The sequence below is a fragment of the Conger conger genome, chromosome 10 (assembly GCF_963514075.1).
Source record: "Conger conger chromosome 10, fConCon1.1, whole genome shotgun sequence".
NCBI classification, from domain to species: domain Eukaryota; kingdom Metazoa; phylum Chordata; class Actinopteri; order Anguilliformes; family Congridae; genus Conger; species Conger conger.
Genome location: NC_083769.1, coordinates 27,959,187 through 27,966,708, shown reverse-complemented (window position 1 = coordinate 27,966,708; position 7,522 = coordinate 27,959,187).

Sequence of the window (7,522 nt, the reverse complement as noted above, 5' to 3'; positions counted from 1 at the left end):
TTTGTTTTCATTAAAATAAAAACGAGTCGTAATAACATGTGGCCTAACAAGGCAACACATTATAACAAATATTTCCATTTAGGCCACACAGTAGCTATGGTCGAAAAAAAAAAAAAATCAAGTATATGTATCATTTTTTACCGGAACTCATAACAGTTCGGATATGCATAATAACACAATAAAGAGCATTAACATGTCGAGCTTAAATTTAGTCCACCTATAGGACATTCTGAAGCGAAATTCTGTTCCACCACACCCCTTGCATTGATTGCAATTTCTCCTCAAGTCTATAAATGAGTGCTATAAGGTGTTTTTATTTATTTATTTATTTTTAAATATCATTTCAATACAATATTTTTTTTAATGTATATTGGCGACTTTTTAAGTTCCCTGTCTCCTCATATGTCAGTCACCATGCCCAATATTATAAAACAAAACAAAAATAAAACCAAAAAAACAGTGGCATATAGTGAAAAACTATTTGAAAAAATGGCTGGCATTGTAGTGCTTTCATTAATGCATTCTCACACTGTCTCACTTTATCACTGTGTACGATTCAGAGGTCAGTGTTCTGTAGAGCTCATTGAAGCTGAAAATCAAAACAGTCCACTGGAATTACGGCTTTCCATTTCTGTACATGAATCCGTGCGGGGAAAGCTCAAGCCAAGAATCATCCAGAAAGCTACCCGAGCTTCTTCCCACAACCATTTCAACCCATAACCATTACTCTAAGTATTCTAACCATATCCCACATATTTCATACATAAAATAATATTTCTGTTATTTCATGCATTATGTTCTTGTAGTATTAAAAAGTGTGTTTTACACTTGATTTTCTTTTCCATTTATTTAAAGCATTGTACATCAGTTTAAACAAGGGTACTCCTTGAAATACATCACTTTTTTAAACTCCAGTGCAGGAACAAAACTAGTGTAGGAGTATAAAGGAAAACAAAACAAAAAAGTACTGACTTGATAGTGCGAGTGGCAAAGGGGAATACAAGAAAGCTAAACAAACTGGCCCACAGCTTCTGGGTCTAACACTGAAAAGCATGTCTGCTGCTTTGTAACTCCAGTTGTTTAGCAGTTATTTGATGAAGTCTGAGATCTCAATCTCTGAATTGAATTATTCATGATATATTTAACTGCTGCAGCTCTTCTTCTTGCTTAAAAGATTCAAAGACCTATATACCCACTGGTGTAGCTCCTGAGGGCATGTGTGAACTTCTCCATTCATAGAGTCCGGCCCCCTTGCGGCGGAAGAGATAAGTCCTCACTGTGAATGATGTCTCTTCCTCGCAGTGATGCAAGGGAGATGTACTCCAGGGTGCAGGACCACGGCTCGGGCTCCTCCCCTGACAGAGCGCTCTGTGTGGCTGCATCCCATGATCATCCCAACACCAGAGAAAGAGAGGGAGAGAAAAACATCAGTGTTGCTCAGGTGGTGAAACGTGCCACCCCGCTGTGACTGACTATGAGCCTGATAATAATTCATGCTCAGTTCTTAGCATGCGCTGTAAAATAATAACTACAAAGCCTTCATAGTCTTCATATGTTTAGAAAAAAGGAGGAAGAGAGAGGTTTTCATTTGCTAGTCAACATATTAGTTACATATATACATTTTATTTTGTGAGTGTATGTTGCATTTGATTGCAGTAGTTATCATATTACATTTACCATCACGCCAATAAAGCATTTTGAATTTAAAAACTCAAGAGAGCAAAAGAGAGGAAATGGAATGACTTTCATTACATTACAAATCCATCTCTCTTCAAAATGCACTGGAAACACTTCCAAAAGAAGACATTTGCTTTGGGGTTGTTCACCTGCGTCCAATTGCATTCTCATTTTACATAAATTCAAAATGAAGAACTGTATGTGCAGAATATAAGGAATACCACAGCAGAAATTTTGAGATTTTGTGTTTTTATATGAATGGAGGGTTAGGGTATCAAAATCAGTCAAATACAGATCCATCAAGTAGAGTTATCCTGAGTTTACAGGATAGTGACTGTTAAACTCTTTCTACCTTGTTAATGAAAGCAAATGTATAATTCATGTCCATGAAATGTCTATAAAAGTAGAGAGCTATATGAACAAATTAATGTACTACAAAGACTACATATTTCTTCCCATTGATTTAGTACATATTTCATATTTAAATATTAAATGTATTTCTGCATGTTTAAATTGATTTATCTGTAGAAAAATATTTTTTGTTGTTGAAGGTGTGATCTAAAGGAGATCATTCTTAGCAACAGATGCATTTATTTATAGCTTTTGATGTTAATTACAAAGATTGTAGGCTCTTTGTCGAGTATTCTACACTGTCTTTTTGGGGGTGAGGGAATCTTAGGTCTGACCATTCGGTTTCTATGGCAACAACATCATGAAGAGTAGAATGTGTTGGGGGCGGGGGAGGCTGCACTGTAAATGACTTTGCTTTGTGGCTGGTTGAAGCTTCATTTTTACTCTATTGTATATTTTAACTTCAGATACCATATTCCATTAGATAAAATATGCACAACGCTTTTGTCCTGTTATTGAGTGCAGTTTTTCATGCTCAACAATACTTGAAACAGCCAAAAATAGTGTTGTGTAGTACATTGAATTACATTTCAGCATTTAGTAGATGCTCTTAGCCAGAGTAACTTAGTAAGATTTAAGTAAGATTACATTACATTACTCACAATCCATTTATAAGGCTGGATTGCTGAAGCAAGTGAGTATCAGTCGCTCACTCAAGGGTTCACTGGCAGCACCTCAGCTAAACCCACAACATTTGCGTTACAAGCCCAGTTCCCGAAATATTATAAAGCACTGTCATTCTAAATGGCTTGTTGTTGTTCAGACATTTTGTTGCTGCCATGTAATGACTGTTTACTCAGCCATAAGAAATGAACTATCCATGTATTTTATTGATCTATAATTGTGACCCATTCATTTGAGACATGTCCCATTCATTTAAATTTGACTCAAAATACCACTGCTGATTTATTCCTGCACTTCAGCATATTTATGAATGGGGCAAGTAAGATGGAGTATGACCCAGCATTCCATTATTCTGCAGTGACTCACACTCTTGTCTCTCATTTCAGCCAAGTAGTCATCTTCTATTTCCTTCCTCACTGGTCCCTCATTTTGCATTGCCACGCAAGGTCTGAGCCCTTAAGTGTCCTACAGCAATAATACAGTAAGTCCTCAACCTAAATCTCTATGTGATGCTACCAGGAATGACCATTCTCAGCATACCAGACAAAAGGCCACTGGAAGTATGTAGCATATCTATTCTTCCTGCTAAGGAGGCTCCTAGCCCAGTCTACCTGATTGAACTCATGTTGTCCAGTGGTTACCTCATTCCCTTGAAATTCCCTGGTTAAACCTGCAATGCTCACCTGCATACCCACATCTGCTGGCTAAAAGGACACACATATGCCTATACTTAAAAACAATGAGAAATGACAGAGAATAATAACAGTTAATAGATTTTCCTAATAATGTTTCTTAAATAGATGTTTTAACATGACATGTCTCAATCATCCAGTGGCCAATGACAGTGGACAATAACTGTAAGATAAAATAAATCCTGTATATCTGCAAGCAACGATTTCAGAGCTTTTTGCAGGCATTATGCGCTGCCTGTTGATGGCATGGACCACATTACCAACTTTGAGAATTATAAAATGCAGCAGTGATTTTTAGTGAATTAATTTAGTGCATGTATATGTATATCACCACCGTGTGTTTTGATTGGACCAACATCTTGACTGGACCAACAGGTTGGAGCCTTCATGTTATAGCTTTCACATTTCAGTATATCAAGTCAAACTCTTAAGGGATTATCAGCACTTTGCTATGCCACACCCACATGAAAGTTCACTGGTTTACATAGGTTTCTGGTGAAGACTCTATGGCTGGAGGTTGCTTAAGGTCTTAGAGTGTGCAGGACAAAATGAGTAATCAATGAGAAAATAGATGACTTAGAAATCTTGCTCAAATGTTTTCAGATGAAAAATGACTCAACATACCCACTGTACTTGCTGTATATTCTCATGCATGAATTAAGCATAATCTTTCATTTTGAATGAAAACGTTGTTGTTGAAGTTTGAATTTGTCTCACATTTGAACCTTATGTCCAGCGTCCAGTGCTCCAGTGCGTATGCTCAAATCTCACTATAGGACAGTTCAGCTAACATAATCCTACACAGCACTGGCCTGTCCTGTAGCTTGTTGCAAAGTGTGCACTTAAGACTGGAGATAAGCCTATTTCCCATCATAGATGGTCTGCCTCTTCCTCCCACTTCCTCTCTTTCTCTGTATCTCTATCTCTTTTACCCCCACTCCCTTCAACTCACTCCCTGCAGAGAATCCCAGGGGAATCACGGACAACAAGCAAACCAGATTCAGCTCACAAAGATCTGAAACACTTTGAACAGGGGGTTCTTTGGGGTTCCAACCAGAGGAATGTGTTTTATAGTCTGATGGTTGAAGGCTCATTGACAAAGTAAAGAGCAAATGGGGCGGGGGTCCCCAATGAAGTCCCAATTAAGTCTATTTATAATTCTGAAGTGCAGAGTTTGGAGCAACACACTTAGATCCCTACATATACATACTGTATTCACACACACACACACGTACGCACGCACACGCACACACACACACACACACACATACGTACAGGCACACACACGTACGCACACGCATGCACACACACACGCACGCACATCGTGTTGTATAATGAAGTGAGTGTTGCGTCTCCACAAGACATTTCTTACCACTCTCCAGTACAATCAAACGTTTCTGGAGTGTCCAATCAATACTGCAGGCAAAGCCTTTGTTTTCACTGAAACTTGCTGTAGCAGGAGGGTGATTGCTTCTCTTTCGCTGTTTAGCAGGAAATTGCATTGTGGGTCTGTGCAGCGTACTTGTACGATTGCCACGAGTGACCACACACATAACTGAGCTTCTGTTTAAACAGCAATGAGGAACGTGAGGTAATTGATACAATTATGAAATTATGACATCAGGCTTTGTTTTAATGAATTTATTTATTTGAAATTGAACTGGATGTTCATCCCAAAATTCAACCCATATTATGTGATATGAGTCTTGCTTTCAGTTAGCAAAGCCATCTTCTCATTTTCATTTATATATTATTTAATGAACCATGTTATTACTTGTATGCCTAATTCATTTGTGAATGATGAGGATTTTTTTGATTGATGTTTTCACACAGCTGTTACACCATTCCACTGCACTACTGATGCTGTAATTAAACTAGTTAACTCTCATACACTACATGTTTAACTATATACATATATATATATATTTTTAAATTGCATATTAATTCAATAATAATGTATGCTAGGAAATACATATTGATGTTGAACATCCACACCAGCAGCTTTTTTAACTCAGCATCCAGATTGGCCTGGGGATAGAAACTGTCCAACCCAGTTCCAGGAGATCCACTACCCTGTAGGTTTTCACTCCAACCCCAATACAACACCGCATTCAACATCTAGAGATCTTGTTGGTCTGCTAATTAGTAGTCAGATGTGACAAATTAGGTTTAAAAGGAAAACCTACAGGATGGTTGATCTCCAGAATGGTTGGTCACCACTACTGTAAGAGTTCCTGAAGACAGGTTAGGGCATTCCAAACTTTTTTTGAGGTTGAAAAGGTGGGCTTCCTCATCTGTGTCCACAAGCCAGGACCACTTCAGGTCCTCTGTGAAATGAACCCAGAGGAACCTGAAGCTCCACTGCAGCATATTAACTCGTGCTCACCTCTCTTCCTGAAGTCTAGGATGAGCTCCTTGGTTTTGCAGACATTGAGCTCAAGGCTGTTCACTTGACATCACGACGAAAGTGCCGTGTCATTATTAGCGATCAGGCCCACCGCTGTCAAGCTGAACTTGATTAAGGCACTGGAGCTGTACCTAGCCGCAGACTCAGAGATGGGATACAGGCAATCCTAAGTACACACCTGAGGGGGACACCTGTGTTGGTATTTAGCTAGGAAAAAATGTTGTTGCTTGCCTTTAGAGAGGACAGAGGTCTTCCCAATAACAAGTCCATAACCCAACTGCAGAGGGTGGCATTCACACATAAGACCAGTTTGGAGACGAGGATGGATAACAGTATGTTATATAATGCTGAACTGCAATCGATAAACAGCATTCTCACAGTTTCCCTTATTCGACCTTCAGATGAGAGAGTAAGAGTAGTAGCATTGTCTGTGTGAACTGCAGCAGGCCCAGCGTGTCCGGGAGGATGTTCCTTGATTGTCCGCTCAAAGCACTTGATGATGGGGGTAAGCGCTACGTGTCTGTAGGCATTAAGGCATGTAACTATGGGAATGGGGATGATAGTGGATAGTGGTCTTGAGGCATGTTGGATGGACAGCGGAGGTGAGGGAGAGGTTGAATGCCTCGGTTAACACAGGGACCAGCTGGAGTACACATGGCCTGAAGGCATGCCCAGGTATCCAGTCTGGGCCGCCTGACTTGTGTGAGGTTCGCTGACACCTCGCCTTTGTTCAGGTCCACAGGAGGGCTGTGGTGGGAGGTGGGGCGGCTAAACTGGGGAGGGGGTGTGGGGGTAGGCGGGGCTGTGACGCCGGGGATACAGGCAGAGATGATTTAGCCTCTGTACAGTCTGTTAAGAGCATTGAGATGGTTGGGAAGGGATGTGCCGTTTCGGAATGTGTCATCAGTGTTATAAAGTCGAAAACAATTGGGCTACAGAATTATGAAAAATGTGTTGATTGCAGGATTAATCATGATTCGTTGCAATGTTTTAATTTACTCAAAGTCAAATGAACTGTTGATTGTAAAAATATTAAATTGGATAAAAAAAAAAAAAAAAATCTTTATCTTGCAGTGTGACATCAGATTTCAGCAAGGACACCAGACACCAAAAGAAGCACCTGCAGAAACCTTTTTACAATGTGAGGAAGAGGTGTTATGATTCTTACTCTTTTACCTGCTAAAGCTGTGCAGATTTTTCCATCAGGATCTGTATCTCTTTCTCACACCCACACATACAGAGGTGTGTTTCCCACTCCCAGGTATGCTAATGCCAACAGCTGTTCCTCCACTACTCCTTTTAAGGCTTTAAATTATGCAGCCATTTGGCATTCCCTTTTACACAGGTCCTCTGCACCAGCATGGCAGTGTGGACACAAAGCCCTCAAGCCACGGGAAAGACTGGCTTACAAATACCAAACAAGAAACAAAACAGCTTCTTCAGACATTGCAAAAACACTGCATATTACACTCCTTCTCACCAAAATGAGTTTTCCACCACTCCACCTGTACTGTTTTCATGCTCGGTGGTTCCAGTCAGTTGAAAAAGATGGCTGCCGCGAGCAAGCTGAAGTGGAATTGAAGAAATGAAATGTTCCAAACCATTAACCCTTGTTTCTGGTGACAGCTTTTTTAAACCCACATCACCAACCCTCAACCCCCCCACCCTCCAGAACCCCAGAACCACAAACAGACAAAAATGCCAAACCAGA